Below are 19,551 nucleotides of genomic sequence, written 5' to 3'. Positions count from 1 at the left end.
TTAATATCCTGCCTAACCATAGATGAATTATCAAAACCTGCCAAATTATATTGCTATATTATGTGTATGTACTATATGTAATAACAAATTCCACCATTATGTTCAACTACAATGCACCAATAAAAATGTGGAGAAAAAAAAGAATTATCAAACTACAAAATTAGCATTAGTACAATACCATTAATTAAAGTACAGATTTTATTGAGATTTCTCCAACCTCCTCCAGATGCCACGTTGCATTTAGTTTTCATCTCCACTTAGTCTCCTCTGGTCAGTGATATTCTCTGCCGTCTTTCCTTGTGTTTGAAAACTTCTGGTCAAAAATTTTTCAGATGTCCACCTATGTGGATATGTCTGATGGTTTCTCTGTATCACACTGAAGTATAGATTTTAGGAAGGACCCCCAGAGAGACAGGTGTCCTTTGCAACATTTCAGGGCTCTAATACCAACATGTCTTATTACTGGTGAAGCGAACCTTGATCACTTGATTAAGGTAATGTCTGTTTCTTCAAGGAAAAGTTGCTAATTTCCCCTTTTTCATTAGACACGCATCACTAAATCCAGCCTACGCTCAAGAGGAGATGAATTAAACTTCAATTCTTGGAAGAGGAATAGCACAAGAATTGGTAGACACATGTTAAAATCACTGGAGTAATAAATAGACACTTTGGGGAAGATACTTCAAGGGGAGGCAGCTCTCCAATTTCTCTTTGAAGTTTTATCCACTATTTTTGGCAGCATTCATTACCATGAGGTTCTAACGTTGATTTTCTATTTCCCTATTCTTTCTGTATTTATTAATTGGAATTCTTCTATAAGGAAGAATTGTTCCCTCCCACCAACCCACCCACCCACACACACACGTATTCATTTATTCAATCAGTATTTGTACTATGCAATCATAGATTCTTATTTTATTCTTTGGGTTATAATCTAGTCTATTATTACTTATTTTGCTTCTCAAATTTTCCATCATTGACCTATGCAAACTTTCTGTGGCCTTTCGATTTGTCCCAATCCTACCTTTATTTTTCCTTCTCAACACCTTTTTAACATTTTTGCACCATGAGATGCTCCAAACCCATCTTCTAGTTTGCCAGTCCTCATGGTAGAATTAGTCATTTTCCCAAGAACACCTGTTATTATTGGAGAGTAGTGTTTAGAAAACACTCTGGATCTAGGTATGTCACCGCTCACTGCTTCTTGGCCCTATTAGTGGGCAGAAGCAGGTGTGTGTGTGTGTGTGTGTGTGTGTGTGTGTGTGTACACTACCCTGTGTATATTTACTGCTATTTCTGTTTAGCTGTACACATGTTAAAATAAACATGACTTCATAATGATATTCATTGACTCCAGTCCAGCACTGAAGAGTCTAAGCATCAGTACCTGACTTATTTGTAAGTTTTCTCTTCCATGGCAAGAAACCATGGAAGAGAAAACTTACAATTTCATTTTCTACAATTGCTCATTGCTGGTAAATGGAAATAATATAATTGACTTTTTATGTTGCTCTTATATCCTGCAACTTTGCTAAATTTATTCTTCTTCTAGGAGTGCTATTATAGTTTGTTTGTTTGTTTTGGGGGGGAAATTCTACACAGAAAATTATGTTGTCTTCAAATAGAGACAGCTTTCTTTCCTCTTTTCCAAGATATATGGCTTTCTTTCTTTTGCATCTCAATTTCACTGAATGGGAATGAGAGAGGAGATTCTTGACTTGTTCCCCATATTTGGGGAACATTCTCTCACCATTAAGTATAATGTCAGTTATAGATTTTTCATAGATGCCCTTTGTCAGGTTGAAAAAATTCCCTTCTCATCTTAATCTGCTTAGAGTTTTTATCCTGAATGAAGACTGAATTTTTCAGTTTTTCCTGCATCTATCAAGATGCTCATAGGGAGCTGGGGATATAGCTCAGTTGGTAGAGTGATTGTCTTGTATATACAAGGCCCTGGGTTCAATCCCCAGTAACATACACACACACACACACACACACACACACACACACACACAAAATGATGCTCATCACACACACAAAATGATGCTCATCACACACACACACACACAAAATGATGCTCATAGGGCCTTTGCTCTAACCTGTAAATATGGTGATCCACACCCATTCATTGATGAATGAACTTCACTTCTTCAACCAGCCAGCATTCCTGGAATGAACCCCACCTGGTCCTGATGTATTCATCTTTTTATATTATCAGATTCAATGTGCTAATATTTTGCTAAGGGATTTGTGCACCTATATTTTTAAGCAATAATAGTCTGTGGTTTTCTTGTGATGTCTCTGGCTTGGGACAAGTATAGAGGTAGAAGAGAAGCTCATAGGAAAATACCACTAAAGACTTTAATCTTCCATTTCAGAGGTTGAATAAGATGAAACTCAAGCACCAGATGAACAAAGTGAAGCTGAACATAAATCGAATGATATGATTTAAAAAAAAAAAAACAAACATGAATTTTTAAAACACACCCCCACATACACAATTAGTATTCAAACAAGATTCTGTTCTTTCCTGAAGAAGAAATGAAGCTGGGACAACTGACTCTAGCAAAACCTATGGTCCTCTTGACACTGCTCTTATAATTAGAACAAATGTGGCCAGAGATCTTTTGGATTTCCTACTGGGTAATGTTGGCAATAATGTCAACTGCACTCTACTGAGACTCACTGATTAAATTTCACACTTTATTTTTAAAAAAGGAATGCACCCCTTCCTTATTAATATATTGACTTGTTTGGAAGTTGAGTGAATTTTAGCCACACTTTCAAAATAACCTAGGGATGAGTATACAAGATATACAATAAGATTGAGGTCTAGGCTCAATGGACTAGCAAACCAGAAATTTTGGCCTGAACACAGGTGGGTGTTGATAAATATTTGTTGGATAAATCTGTATATTAAAGTTGGAATGATTGTCAAGCCTCGTGCTCTGTTGAGCCAAATAAAAATGTCAATTTTTCTAAAGGAGTCTCCTCTCCTTTGACTTTCTACCCATTCATGTCCTAGAGGAAAACTCACCTTATGAGTTTTTTGTTTGATCATACCAAGAGTGGTGTTTGTTGAATGTCCAAAGTGATATTTAATTCACATTTGTCTCAAGAGAGAGCACAACTACCATTAGTCAAGAGCAAATGAGGTTACAGCCCATGCTCTCTGTTCTCAGTTTCAAGTTGAAAATAGCTTAGAGTGTGGCTCTTTCCCAAAACCATCCAGCAATGAAAAACCAGCCCACGAATCTGATGCCCTGAGCCTCAAATTATCTGTATACGAATAACAACTATTATTTTTTTTTATAATTCGTGCCAGTGGTAAGTCCTTTATACATATCCTTTCACTAAATCCTTATAAACCAGCCTATGTGATAGCTGTCAAGAACAATCACCCTGTATTTTTAGTGAGAAGACTGCATCTCAGGCCAGGAGGTGAACAGTACCTGAGATAAGAATTTCAAAAATGATACCTTGAACTGGGTACAGTGGTGCATACTTATAATTCCAGCAACTTGGGAGACTGAGACAGGAGGACCGCAAGTTCCAAGCCAGAAGGCAGACTCAGCAACTGAGTGAAACCATGTCTCAAAAAAAAAAAAAAAAACAGGTTTGGGTTGTAGCTCAGTGGTAAAGTGCCCTTGGGTTCCATTCCTGGTACAAACAAATAAACAAATGATACCTCAAGTCTTTCTCCTGAACAAAATTTTTATCATTGAGATTAACCATGTGCCCCACTTATAAATGAATTTTTGCTAGTAATGGAGAAAAAAACATCAGTTTTGAGTTACAGTAACACAGAAGGTAAGTAGGAAAGAAGGGGACTAGAAAATGACATTGCATTCCAATAGCAATCGCTGGTCTGGAACTTTAAAATATCTTATTTAATTTACAAAAAAAAAAAAAAAGGCCAGCTATTACTCCCATTTTACAGTGGAGAAAGCTGAGTCTTAAGGCAAAGAGGTAGAGGCAGCTTCAGGCTTTGGTCATCCTGACTCCAAAACAGAATCTCTTTCATTATATCCAGTATATTTCCTCAGAACTTTTTCAGAAATAGAGCCGGTCTAGTTTCCTATGTTATCAACTCTTGTGTGTGTGTGTGTGTGTGTGTGTGTGTGTGTGTGTGTGGTGCTGGGGATTGAACTTGTGCCTGCAAGGCAAGCCCTCTACCAACTGAGATATATTCCCAGCCCTGTTATCAACTCTTGAATGCTGAAAATTGGGTTTTCCAAATTGTTCTTTGTTAGAGCAGGCACACACAATGCACATTTATTGGGAAAATAAATGTTCTCAGGAACAATAACTTAGCATTTAACTCACAAGTACCATCTGAGATGCATAAAAAGCAGTTTCTCCCCTGTGTCTACTGTAAGGTCACAGCCTAAAGAGAAACAGTTCCTCAATCCTTAGGGCTAGATAACAGCAAAAGAAGAGACCACTGGCAATAGGTTTGCAGCATAATGTCTGGAACATACTAGATGCTCAGTAAATATTAATTGAACTAAGTATTGTGGAAGAAGAGCTACATTTATTTAATGTTCACTCTGCCAGAAATTCTACTTATTTATGTCATAAATGCAGATACTATACTATGTTCAGTTTAAAGAGAAGCAAAGTAACCTGCCCAAATTCATACAGTTAGTATGCAGTAAAGCCAGTATCCAACCAGAACCACTTGATTTCAGAGCCCTCAGCCTGAGTTACCCCCCAGTGCTTGGTGAACTTTGCCATCCCTTTCCTTCTTCAAGGCCTTCCTTCTTCCCTCCCTGGATCTTAGTATGCCCAGTCCTTGTTACGGTTTACATATGGTGTCCCCCCAAAAGCTTACATGTAAGACAATGCAAGAAGGTTCAGAAGAGAAATGATTGGGTTGGGAGAGTCTGAACACAATGAATTAATCCTCTGATAGGACTGAGTGGGAACTGAAATGGTGGGGTGTGGCTGGAGGAGGTGGGAATTGGGGTGTGGCTTTGGGGTTTATATTTTGTATCTGGAGAGTGGAGTCTGTCTGTCTGTCTGTCTCTCTCTCTCTCTCTCTCTCTCTCTCTCTCTCTCTCTCTCTCTCTGCTTTCTGATCATCATGTGAGCTGCTACTCTCTACCATACTCTTCAGCCATGATGTCCCACCTCACTTCAAACCCCTAGGAATTCGACCTGCTGTCTATGGATTGAGACCTCTGAAATTGCGAACACCTAAATATACTTTTCCTCCTCTACACTTGTTCTGGTTGGGTCTTGTAGTCACGGAAGCAAAAAAAGCGGACTAAAATAGTCCTTATCATTGAAATTTCTGCCTGTGGTCACTTCTTCAGAGAGACCTTCCTTGACTCCTCCTCTCTGGCCAGTCTCTACCCCAGGATCCTGTTGAGCACCTTCAGAGCAAGAACCATCACAACATTCTGTTTATGATTTGATTGTTGTCAGGTCCCCCAACCAGAACGGATCTTTGTGAGAGCAGAAACCTTGTCTGTCTTATTGGCCACTGTGATCCACAGTCTAGTGGTGAGGCTAGCATGGTAAGTTATTTCCAAAATCCATGCCAAGTCACTGAGTGACTACTATAGCTCGGGTAGCCCTTGATGTTTTAAGAGGACAGAACTCCTCAGACCAACCTTGAGTACAGCATTTGATGCGTGACCAGAATGAAGGCCCCAAACCTAGTCAGCTAAGCTCCTGCATCAGGCTTCTCTGCCATTTCAGGTGAGAAAACTGATATACATGTGAGACAACTGAGAAACTTTTTCCATACAAAGAGGAAGGTTCAATGACTTCATATTTGTAGCATGCTTTTATTATTTTTCCAACAAAGATATTTTGCCAAATAAATATAATTTTCATCTCTCTCACATTGGAACCTTATCCACTTAGCTTCTGCAAGAACAAAATGTCAGTTGTTCCTGGTTTAAAGAATGCTTTTCTTTTGACAGCCTTCAACTTTATGTATCACACAGGACAAAATGCAAGGAAAAAATTTATTATAGAAAACCCTCTGGCCTGGGTCCAACCTTTGATGGAGAATAATAACAATGGTGCTTGGGCTTGAGTCTCCGTAGTCTCACTCCATAATGTGTCTGAATGAGCTTGATGTATGTGACATGCATCTTTCTTTGGACCCTTACAAGTGAGCTTGTTGCCAGCATAATTGTTTTATGGATCCCCAGCCAGATTGAGACCTCCCACCTCACCTCCATGTTTGTTTCCTCTGAGAGTTGGGCAGTTCTGATGACATCACCTTTCTCTCCATTCTTTCCAGCTTTGTGCTTTGGGTCTAGTGCCTTGAAACTGCTCTGAGCTCACTCACTTTGAAGTGCTGGTCTTTGTTTAGAATCCTTCTCTCACTGCCTGTGTCCAATTTATATCTTTCTCTTTTTTTTACTGAGGATTAAATCCAGGAGCGCTTTATCACTGAGTTATACCCCCGCCCCCATCATTATTATTTTTTATTTTGAGACAGGGTCTCGCTAAGTTGCTGAGGCTGGCCTCGAACTGTGATCCTCCTGTATCAGCTTCCTCAGTCTTTGGATTTTTAGGTATGTGCCACTATAGCCAGAGAGTGGCAAGTTCAAAGCAACAGTGTGCTACAGAGACAAAAGGAAGACCCCACAGGGAAGACCCCACAGAGAGGAGAGTTAGGTAATGGCCTATGCAGGACCTGGTGGCTCCTTTGCTAGGTCTTTTCTCTCTCCCTCCCCTCTCCTTCTTTCCTCCCTTCTTCTCTTCATTCCCCATACCCCTTCCTTTCTTCCATTCTTCGTTGTCTACCCAGTGACAGAACCCCTTTCTTAAGTTTGAAGAATTTCTTCTGATTCTTTATGGGAGTCAGGATCACACCTTGCTATGACATGAAACACTGAAGACTCTTTCTCTCAGCCACCCTTGCAGCCAGGTGCAGCTGCATGATCTGCAGATGCACTGGCCTGTCTTTAAACTAAGAGCCAGAGGAAGAAGTGTGAGTCCTAGAGAACCCACTCAAGTTCATATGATGCCAGAATCATCTCAGAATAGCCTTTCGAAGGGCAATGAAGGGCCCCATTTCAGAGTAGGGTCCAGTGTCTCTAGGGAGGGTGGGTGTCATACACATGATGATCTAGAATGTTTCATGGCAGGAACAAAAAAACGGCTATAGCCCTGACAACTGCCTGTCCTTCCCTGTGCCTGACTGCTTTCTAAGCCTACTTCTACAGCCTCCTTATTTCTATACACCCCCCCCCAACCCTAAGTCCTTTTAATGACTTTTCTCTGCTGCCTAAATAGTCCAGAGGTCACTTCTTTTACTTTTAACTAAGAACTTATTCTGACACAATATGGTCAAACTTTTTCCTAAGTACAGTAGGAGGCCACAGGGGATTCAACAGTATAACATTGCTGATGAAAAGGGGTGCTTGGGAGGAATTCCCTTGTGATCTTAGAACTGTTGTAATTCTCCTAAACAATAGGCTTGCTGTGGGTTCTTGGGCATCCCTATTTGGGGAATGGACCAGGTTTCTTTTTATATGTGTTCTCTGCTAGAAAACAAAACTTGTGGTCAGTCCACAGTGGAGATGGGTTACTCTGGTGTGTTCTTTTAGCCTTAGTCTTGGCCCCACATCATCTTAACTCTTGCGTTCTGTATTTTTTTTAATCTCTATTTTAAATTTATACTGTTTTGATCTAGTTTGCTTCATATTCTTCCTGGAAAAAAAAACTTGAGTATGTATATTATGCAACCCAATACTGTGACCACCAGCTGCATCTAGCTATCGTAATTTCAATTTGGATTAATTAAAATTAAGTTAAACTAAAAATTGCATTTCTCAGTCACACTAATCACATTTCAAGTGTTGGATGACCACCTGGAACTAGGATCCACCTCTTGAACAGCACAGATATAAAATATTTTCACCATCACAGAAAGTTCACTGAGTGCCCCTGACATACACTATAGCACAGTAGAATGTAATATTCTGTAATATAATGAATGTATTTCTTACCTCCTGCTTCTCAGCATTCATCAGTTGAAGGCTGAGATCCACTTAGGGACCAGTAGTGGCAAGTGTTATAGAAGGACATTTTTAGCAAAAATGATACACAGGAGCTGAAAGAGGTTTATATCTTGGGTGTTATAAAAAAAACTTTCCCACACCCTCAGGATAAAGTATACTTGCATGATTATGTACACTAAAAAAATAAAAATAAAAATTCTGAGAATAACCCTAAGATCCTGGAGACCTTGTCCAGGGCATTCCTGGGTATTATATGGACATTCAAAAAAATAAAGAGCAAGGCCAGATACTGCCCCTTGGGTGTGCACTAAACAATGCCTTTTATGAAGGTAAAACAAAGCAAAAATCTCAGTAACCTCTAATATGAATACGAGGTTTATCATCTCTCTCTTTTTTTTTAGTTATTTTTTTTTTTAGAGAGAGAGGAGAGGGGGGGGAGAGAGAGAGAGAATTTATTTATTTATTTATTTTAGTTTTTCGGCGGACACAACATCTTTGTTTGTATGTGGTGCTGAGGATCGAACCCAGGCTGCACGCATGCCAGGCGAGCGCGCTACCGCTTGAGCCACATCCCCACCCCTTTTTTTAGTTATTGATGGACCTTTATGATATTTTATTTATACGTGGTGCTGAGAATCAGACCCAGTGCCACACACATGCAAGGCAAGCGCTCTACCACCAAGCTATAGCCCCAGCCCCTTATCATTTCTTTAATAAAATATGAATTGTAAGTTATAATGTGATAACTTATTGGCAGAAACTGGTCATCACTTTTCGATGTCACCTCTTAGGAGAGAAAGCTGTGGCCTGGATACTAAAATGGAGAAGCTAGTTCATTCTTTCCCAGTGTTTGACAATAAATGTTTTCTTTATTAAGCAAAACACACACTCAAGTGTTGTTTTCTTCATTACTTCAAGGTCAGCACAAGTAGAAGCCGATTATCACCAGCAAGCAGCCGCTCTCAGACACAGGAGTTTGGATCCAACAGGAACAACCATTTTTCAGAAAGGCAGATTTTTCTTCCACCAGCAATCTCAGGGGAAGAGAAGGAAGCTCTGGGACAACCGTGGACACAGTAGCAGCCTGGTGTGCTTGCTTGTCCTCCCCTGGGGACCTATTTTCTTTACAAAACTACTGTAATTTTAATGGGCTGCCATTTGCTCATTAAAGTCATCTGGGAATTGAGTCAGCATACAGACCACAAAATAGGACCCTGTATAATGTTTCAGAGTTTGTCTTTTAATAAAACATTTTATAAGCTCAGTGCGTACCTATTAACTAATAACTGCCTTTCTCAGGGCCCAGCCGCCTGCCCTGAGGTCCTCAGTGCTCTGACTACTGCAGGTGAGTTATAGAGAGATCTTTTCCAGAGTTTCCATTTGTCTTTATTATGACATCGAAGAGCAGATGATGAACCATCAGTCACTGTGGAATCCATCCCTGGGAATTGAACCAGACTTGGCTTCTTATCATTCAACATTTTCTTAAGGGCTTCCTCCTTCAAAAGGGAGGCCCTGAGCTTCTGATCCATGGAGGAATTTATTGTCTGCAGGGGGAGAAGTGAGTATGTGTGTAGGGAGGGGGTTCTCACTGACAGGGAGGCCCCCAAGCCCCAGTCCATGCCCTGGCTGCCTCCGAACTCAAACCAGACCCACCAAATTATCCTCAAGGACAAGACGCCACATGAGATTGACAACTGCAGCCCTCAATTTTTTTCTGAACCACAGCCAAATTGAGGAGGCACTTGGAAAATAGAATAATCACCACAGACAGCACACACTGTGTCCTCCCAGTGGAACAGTGAGCTTTCAACAAGAAAAACAAAAGCCAACACAATCTCTGGTGCAGAGTCACACAAGGCATCTCTCAGCCTAGGCCCATCCTACAAGTGATGATCCCAAAGGTAAAAATGCAGAAGACACAGTCTTTCACCATGCTCAGAAAACTTAAGAAAGGCACCACTGTGTTCTTGAAATTCATTTGTAATTTTGAGCACTGTTGACTCATTTGACCTTCAGTTCCTACCACTGTGGGAGACCGGGTTTTCAGAGGCCCAGGCTCCAAATCAGGCAAGAGTGAACCTCAAGAGAGAATGAGGCCCACACTAGGAGGCGGGGGACAGCAGTGTTCCAGTGGTGGAGGGGAGGACGAGCTGGGGTGAGGGCAGCCAGGACTTGCCTGGGTAGGCAAGGAAAGCAGCTTCCCCAGGGACAGCCCTGGTGGGATTCCAGCCACTCCTCTTGCCTTTCTCTAATAGCTTTTTATCATAAAGACAACCAATCTCAAGCCAGCATATTATCATATTAACTTAATATAGGTTCAGAAGACCCCACTTTTTTTTAATTACATATGACAGCGGAATGCATTACAATTCTTATTACACATATAGAGCACAATTTTTCATATCTCTGGTTGTATACAAAGTATATTCAGACCAATTTGTGTCTTCATACATGTGCTTTGGATAATAATGATCATCATGTTCTACCATCATTTATAACCCTACGCCCCCTCCCTTCCCTTCCCATCCCTCTGCCCTATCTAGAGTTCGTCTATTCCTCCCACACTCCCCCTCCCTACCCCACTATGAATCAGCCCCTTATATCAGAGAAAACATTTGGCATCTGTTTATTTGCAGAAGGCCCCACTTTTTGAAGATTATGCTTTGAGGGACCAACTCCAGTTTTATTTCTGATTGTGAGGTGAAAATTGGGAGGGGCCACATGGTCCCCCCCAATGGAGACCTGAAGCAAAGAGAGTCCTCTCCCACTGACCAAAGGAATTGGGGGTGGGGTGGGGGGAAGGAGTGGTGGGATTGTTGCTGAAGAAAATGTACTGGCGGTGTCCAAAGCTCAGAAACTGGTGACAAATCATGAAACATCCAGCCTGTTCCTACTTGTCCTGTTCTACTATCAACTGACGCTCACTCAGGGGCCACTCTGGTTACATACCATGCTCCATTTTTTTTTTTTTGCAAGCATTTTGACTTCTGTTCCTCCCAAATGCCATATTAGCTCAGTGTGATTATTATTTCCCCATTTTAAAAATGAGGCAACTGAAGCTTAGAGGGAGTTAAACAATTTGCCAAAGTTATGATCCAATTTTTTTTGGGGGGGGGGCACTGAAGATTGAACTCAGGGATACTTTACTATGGAACCACATACCTAGCCCTTTTCATTTTTTATCTTGAGATAAGTTCTCACTAAGTTGCTTAGGGTCTCGATAAGTTGCTGAGGCTGGCCTTGAATTTGTGATCCTCCTGCCTCAGTCTCCAAGTCACTGGGATTTCAGATATGTGCCACTGCACCCAGCCTGGCTTAAATAGTTTAATCAATGTATGCTTCTAGATTAAAACAGCATCACCTGGGGCATGGTAGGCTGCCAGCAGTTCTTTCCCAGTAAGAGAACAGCCAAGAAAGGAAAAAAGAATGTTACCTGAAGCAAAGAGAGTCTTCTCCCACTGACCAAAGACCCTCTGGTAGAAACCAAGTTAGATTAGATGGATGGATGGATGGATGGATGGATAAATAAATAAATAAATAAATAAAGCAAGACTCATTTAGAACCCAAGACTTGAGAGCTACTATAGCCCAAAAGACTTGTAGACTCGAGTTTTGCAGTCCTTGGGTGACTAGCTCCATCTCCTTGCTTTCCTCCTGCTCCTCAACAAAAACAAAACTGTAATAAATATGAAGAAATTAAAGCCTCTTTACTCTCCCTGAAGTGATAACCAAATCTCCTTCCAGAACTTGTCTTCTCTGAAAGCTCAACCCTCCCAGGGAGCATCTAAGATTCTGGACAACTTCACAATGGGCCATTGATGCTTGGGGACCCAGCCAGCCCCCTGCATTCCTTGGGCGGCTTTTCTCAGGAGTCCTCCCACACTTGAGCTTTCTCTCAATTTCTCCCTCCTGGATCCTGAGCCTCAGAGATCATCAACATTCAACAGGAGGCAAATTCGAGTCCTTTGGAGACTCTCAGAAGCTAACTATGACCCAGCAGCACATCAAAGCATCTGACATTTGCCCTGCCCAGACCCTTCCTGCCCTTTGCAAAGAGCATCCACCCACTTTCTGTGGTGGTTAGTATTGATACTTAGTGAGCAATGACAATACGCCAGAACAATGAGAAACACAAAGGCTTCTTTACCTTCCACCCAGTGCCCAGGGTCCTGCAGATAGGAACAATAGCTGCCACTCACTGTGCCCTTACCAGGGTCCAGATCCCATGCTAACCAACTGACAGTTAATCTTCACAAGATCTGTAGTCAGTGGGAAGACACAGCTACCCCATTTTACAGATGGTAAAACTGACAGAATTTTTCCAAGCTAGTAAGTAACAGTGAGATCAGCAGGTTTCAAAGAGCAAGCTCTGAGCTAGTGCCCCACACTGTCTCCTACTGCTTAGTGACTCCTCCTGACTGCAGAGAAAGGAATGGGCTTTGAGTGACATTGCAGGTTATCTCCCATCCTGCTTTGGTTGCACTAATAAATATTTTAAAAGGAGAGTCAACAAAATGGAAAAACACATTGTGTTTACCTGTGATCATTTCACCTTTAGGTGGACTTTGCTAACATTCTACAAAGCAAGGTTGACAAGACAGGGAAAGCCAGGAAATATTAAGGAAAATGGAGGTTTCTTCTTTCAAGATATTAATTATTTCAGTAAAGTATAAATGAGGTTGGCAGCTTTTATTTTCTCCTCAATATCTATTGTCCACAAATGCTTTTAAACATTTTTTCAGGTCTAGTCAAAAATTAGAAAAAGAAAACTTTTCAATAATTATAGTTTCTATAAAGTTAAATTAGTTCACTTTAAATGCTCATTTTTTTTCTTGTGCCGGGATTTCCTTTGTTTTTGAATTGTGATGCAATTTCTTCTTAAAAAGTGATGAGCCTAGAAAAGATTCATTCTAATTCTCTTTTTAATGGCCCTCACTTGATCAAGAGTTGTCCAACTCATTTTTCAATTTTACTCATTTAAGAAGCTGTTGGGATATTTCTGATTTTTCTAATATTTTCAATCATGAATATCTTTGAAAAACTAAAAATATGTTATTTTGAATGAAATAAACCTAATTTTTAGGGGAACCATATATGCATGCCTGTCCTTCTTACTATAACTTTAAAAAAAAAAAAAAAAAACTTTCTCCAATCTAGCCACTTCTGATTCTTTGTAGTATCTTCCATTACTAACAGGAAAGTATGGCAAAACAACACCAAGAAAGTGTTTTGGCAATGTTGAAAGATTTTAGTGGCAAGGGAACAATTAGATAATGTATCGGTAAATTGAGGGAAAGCTAACAAAAGAATATTTTAAAATTATATTTTATAAAGCCAAATTGATATAATAAGAAACCATATCCCTGTTGAGCAACCAAAGATATATATTTCTGTGTTGCAGAAGAGAAACTTAAATGTGTGTGTATACATATATATGTGTATATATATACATATGTGTGTGTGTGTGTGTATATATATATATATGCCTACCAAAGTTTAGACTGTATCATATAATGCTAAAAATCTGATAGTTAAAAAAAAAACAATACGGCTAATCATCTGACTTAAGGAAGTAGCCTGACAGTCAAGGAACAAAACCTCTATTGTGAGAAGACTCTATCTCAAGAGCAGACTGCAGAAGGATCGGGGAAAATGAAGTTTAGGCTTGGACTAATTTCACATGCTAATGAGAATCTCCAGATAAAAGCTGCTTTATAAGGATGCTAACCAGTTGGCAGATTAACATGATTCAGACCAAATAGCAGGAATTAGTCATGTTTGTCATAATACCATATGGCTAGAAAGAGACTGGCCGAGTTGGGTTTACCCTATCTTAGGGATGTTTCGCGGGACAATATAGTCAGGCATCCCAGACAAATCAGAATATCACAGTTTAACAGCTTTTGCACAAGAAGATTGTGCAAGGTTCATGGGTAACCGCTTTCAATCCCTTTGATGGTGCTGCCATAGAGATGAAGATCCCCCTATGTGAACTTGGGTTTCACTTAATTTCCTCATGTGCAAAATTAGAAAACTAATGATATCTGTTTCCCAGGAATATTTGGAGAACCCAAAATATTCAAGTTTTCTTTGAAAGTTATAAACCAAATAAATGGTGGCTATTTGGATGAGGATAATGATGGTGATGCTGCTGATGATAAGGGTGATAATTAACGCCCTCCATGTAGGAAGCTTTGGTCTCATCAGAAACCATAAGCAGCTTCATACTTTGTTCAGAGTATGAGCAACCCAAATTGTGAGTCTTTTCCTCCAACTTTTAGCTCATTATTTCTTCTTGGAAAATTCCTCCTGCTCTCAATGACTGGGGACAAAGAGCTAGACAATATAACAGGAAAGGGAATCCTACTTGAACATGAATTATGTGTGGCTATAAGCTTTAAAAAATTACATCAGACAGAATTTATATTATCCACCTAATTTTCTCTTTCCCAAATTAATGTCCCCAGCCCCAGCAGTCTGTGGAAGTGTGAGGGTTGGGCTGAGCAGGGCAGGGGGAAGGAGGGAAGGGAATGGGATTAAAGCTGTTGTCATTATTACAAAAGTCTTCCAGAAAGTGCATGTTTTCCAGAATCCAGCTAACTTTGGCCAATTGGCATATAAGAAATTGGTTCTTTCTGAAATTATATTAATTCAGCCTAAAAATATTATTGGAGGGCCCATAAGCAATTTCCATTTTTTTGTAGGTCAAAAATAATCAAACACTGGTAATTTCATGATTCGATCTAATACTTGTCTCAATTTGACCTGTAGCACGGGGACCAAGGGCTCAGGTTTTAGTCAACAAATAGACCTGGGTTTGAATCTTACTCTGCCACTCAATAACTGCATGTCTTTGGTACATTAATAAAATAATGAGGATGAGGGTAGAAAAATGAATATAATTTGCAGACCAAATCTACACCTCTGAAAAAAGAAAATAAGAAAGTGTCTGTGGAAAGCAAAAAGTTTGAAGACTACTGATCTATTCCTCAAAACAGCACTTTCAACATACCATCAACTGCAGACAACTTCAGTTTTCTGGAAGGTAGAGAAGACAGGAAAGCAAAGGAGATTTCCTCTAAAAACAAAGACTTATCAAAGAAGCCCATGTCATACATTCTGAAGCATGAGAAAAGCAACGTGGGTTTGGCCAGGACAAGTGTGTTTGAAAAGCTACACTAACAGCAGAAAGAAGCAACCTAACTACTACTAAGGCCTGATACAAAGGTTAAGGATATATAGTAGCACTGCCAAGAGATTCATGTGACAGTATCACCATATTACAGTAAAGCTTCATATTTCTCCTTGAGAAAGCAGAAACATGTATTATACCACTGGATTATTTCTATTTTTAAAAGAAATCATTGAACTAAAGCTATGATGCAGATAAAAAGCAGCATATACCCATCACTGATAAGGGAGGCCAGGAAGAGAGGTTGCCATTTGCCAGTCATAGCCACGCATGAGACCTGGAAGGGCCTGCACCCTCCAGGACACACAGCCAATGCCAGAAGAGGAAGCCCAAACCAAGTTGTTTGGGCAAGAAATAGAACAGCAGCTAAAACATGGGATCCACACAAACAGGAGTTGAAGAACTGAGATATCAAAAAAAAAAAAAAAAAAAAAAGAACTGAGATATCTAAGAGCAAACGGTAGCATAGCGGACAATAAAAAAAGTGGGCCAGATGAGTTCTGAAAATAAAATCCCCTACCTGAAGTGGACTTCACACAATATGAGCATGGATGTGCATGGACAAGCAGGTTTAAGGAGACATGAAAGGGGTGAACTTCTTTGTACTGAAAACTCATCCATGAAGGATGCTTTGTTTCTAACCAACAATAAATTCCAATTTGTTACTGGAAATGAAGATCACACAGTCTTGAGTTTAAACAATAGCCAATATTCTTTCAGACCAGTTGTTAATATGACAGTAGGAGACAAAGAAAAAGGGCACAGAAGTTGGATTCAGACAAACCTGAGTTTGGCTCAACTGTCTATTAGCTTAGATTCAAAGCACCTGCCTGAATCAGTGAACGTCGGAGTCTTTTTTTTTTTTTAAAGAGAGAGTGAGAGAGGAGAGAGAGAGAGAGAGAGAGAGAGAATTTTTAATATTTACTCTTTAGTTCTCGGCAACATCGGAGTCTTTATCTTTAAAACAGAATCATTAGAACCACCTCCCCAGGGTTGTGGTGAAGACTGGATGAGTCCATAGCAGGAAAGTGCCTGATGGATATTCAATAAGCTTTGAATGGCTTCTCTTCTCTATATTGAGCATTCATTTATTTAGCAACTGGGATAGTTTCTAGACTTATTTTCTCTGTTGTCCTTTGGCTTCATCAGTCATTCCCTTCTATACTTGGTGGACATGGGTCCCTTCCTAATGGGGCTGCCCTGTTTATTCTTCCATCACAATGTAAATCACAAGCCCCACTTTTGGACTTACTGAGAATGAGTATCTAAACCTGATTTATGGTCTTATGCCAAGAGGATCCTTCAGGTGAATGTAAACACTAGAAGGTTTTCATTGTCAGAGCGGATGGCAGTAGCTTTGAAAAAAAAAAAATCCTCAAAAAGCAAGAGTAACCTCCCCCACACCTGCCAGAGAAGAAAAAAGACACAAAGCTGGCAGCCCTCAGCCTCCCAGTGGGAGCAGCTGCTCTGGGCCCAAGCCCCTGGCCCTCCCAGAAGGCTGCTGCATCCTTCACCCTGCAAAGGAGCCCATGATGGGTCTCGGGTCCCTGGTCTCTGGACTTATCAGGAGCAGACATCTGTGGCCATGTCTGTGGGGACCACCCAGAGGGCAGCTGTAGAACCCTGGGGCTCCCTGAAGAATGTGCAGAAAGGTCAAGGGTCATGTGCTCCAACCAGTTCACTAAAAGCATCTCAGGGAGACCCGGTGGAAAGGTCATCTGAAGATAGTGACAGGGCACAGCTTGAGGGGGGAAAGAGAGGAGGGGACAGAAGAACTTCTCTTTTTTTTTCAAGTAGCGAAAAGTACATCTGTTTCTGGCTCAGCTTCGACTTTCAAGTCTGATTTTTATTTCGATGGCATTTCCTTGGCTTTTCCAATTCATGTCTAAATCACAAAACGCCGGCCATTGTGCGCTTCTGGGCTTGCCTAGGAGTGCCACGGAGCACGGTGCTGCAAATGCGTTTTCTCACTTCATTAAACATTGTTTTAAAATGGCATCCAAATGTCCGCTCTCCCCATCCCATCTGAGGAGGGGAGATTGTGTTCCTTCCCCCCACCCACCCCAGTGGGAACAGAAGGAACGGCAAAGTCACAAGCTGTGATGTTGAATATTTTTCAATTTCGCATGTCCGACTTTGAGAGCTGATTGCAGGGACAGCCTGGTCAGCCATGCCACTGCAGGGAAAGGCTCAGTCACCCTGGGGAGGGTCCCATGTAGCCCTGCAGATCTCTGATCACTAGAGCAGCCCAAACTGGCCTAAGCTCCAGGGAGCCCTTTTCACTGCACTGGTGAGGCGCTGACTCCACCTCCCACAGGCAGGTCGGGACGCGTTCTGCTGACTTAAGAGGATGCCACGTAAATTAGACCTCATGTAACCATATGGTTCAAACCTGTGGGTCATATTTTATACACAAATGACTATGACAGGCAGTATTTTTGTGCTGACAAGTTGTATTTCATCCATGTTTACTTAGAATTCCATGCTATCATTAAAAGCCGAGCAATAGAACTTTATTCTCTTTTCATGCAAAAATTTCATTGAGCTTCCTTCTTATTAAAAGAAGAAAAATCCACCAATGTGGCTCACTTCCTCCTTAAGTCCTGTTACCCAAGTGTTTGGTGCTTGTGTGGTTTCAGATGTTCCAACGTCAAGAGTTTGAAAGGAGTTCTTGAGCCCTGGCTTCCAGATGAGTTAAGTCACTAAATTCCTTTTTTTATTTGGGTCCCCCAAAGTAGAAAGTGTATTGGTTTGCCAAACAACCCACACTGTGTGACCTCTGGATATTTGAAAGCAGAAATAAGTGACTCGACCTTCTGAGACTTTACCTCCTGTAAAGTGGTAAATAGAATCTCTTCTTCAATGGCCTCTAACTTCCAAGGACCCTGGATTAATAAGCAAGACAGCAAACAAAGTGCTACTTGGGTCATTCTATAGCCTCTAGTCCTTCAAAGACCAACATCAGGACAACACTTTTCAAGTTTACCAGAATTCTCGTTAAATCTACAGTCTAACAAGTCTTAGAGACTCTGTGACTAAATTGAGATTGCAGGAATCAAGACATTTCAGCACAAATCTTGAACACAAACTGGAAAATACATACATAAACACACAAGGAACCGATAGAGTCTATTCTGACAAAAATATCAAAATTACAGTGACATGGGCTGGGGTTGTGGCTCAGAGAGAACTCTCACCTAGCATGTGTGAGGCTCTGGGTTCTATCCTCAGCACCACATAAAGTGAAATAAAGACATTGTGTCCACCTATAACTAAAAAGTAAACATTAAAAAAATTATAGTGACATAGTTAACACTTGACCCTTATCGAGGTCATTTCTTTTAAATTGGGACTGCCTTGACCATTCTCGGCATGTGGTTACTCATCTTAAACCCTACTCAGAACCTTGGGAGGTCTGGGGAAAGATCTCTGAAAGCTCAGGAAAAGCAGATCAGCAGCTCGTCCAGCCAAGAGTCCTGGGTTTGAATCCTGCCCATATATTTTCCTTTCTGGAAACAATTTCTTAATGCCTCCTAGCTCATCCCCTCTCTGCCAAAACGCTGGGAAATGCACAGTGCCTACTGCACTTATTCAGTGCTGTCACATTGCCAAAGGGCAGCTGTCCAGGAGGGGAAAGGTGTGATGGGCCCACCTCTGATTGTGCCTCCCTCTCCTGTTCCTCCCTCTTGGCACGGTCTCAGTCTCTTCCCCAGGTATTTATCTTTCAAGTCTTCGTGATAATGGCTTAGGGACTGATTCATCCAAGGTGTATTTTAATGAGAGACTGCAGAAGTTTAGAGCCTTTAAAGATTGAAGGGATAATTTTCTTTTAATGGATATGTGTCACTCTATTATTAAAGTAATATACAGTTACTATGAAAAATGAAAAATGCAGAAAAGTAAAGAGCTAGAAAATTTCCCATCCTCCTCCTCCCCAAACACAAGTCCCATTAACAGTTTGACATCTTTTCTGTATGTCTTTTCCCACATCTTTGTGGGGAGCTAAAGGGAATGATTATGTTGTTGTTTTAAATTTCGATTTAGGGCAGAATGCATCATGACTTTGTATCCCTGTCATTTAGTATTTTACCCATGAAGCATTTTCCACCTTATCATCAATTTCTCATAAATAATCATTTTTAATGGCTGCAAAATAAAGGATTCTATTTTTTTAAAGCATCACTTCTTTTTCTATTTTAAAAATTATTATTATAAGGGGAAAATTGCTAACTGTAATAGGTGTTGGAGAAGATCAATGCAGAAAACCAAGACTAAATATAGGTTCTCCAAAGGCAGGGATTTTGTTCCTTTTTATTCTTTGCAATAACTCTGATACTTAAACTAGTGCCCAGCCCATAGTGGGAGCCC

The sequence above is a fragment of the Spermophilus citellus genome (genome assembly GCF_964194105.1).
Source record: "Spermophilus citellus genome assembly, chromosome: 3".
NCBI lineage: Eukaryota > Metazoa > Chordata > Mammalia > Rodentia > Sciuridae > Spermophilus > Spermophilus citellus.
Note: the sequence above shows the minus strand (reverse complement) of the source record.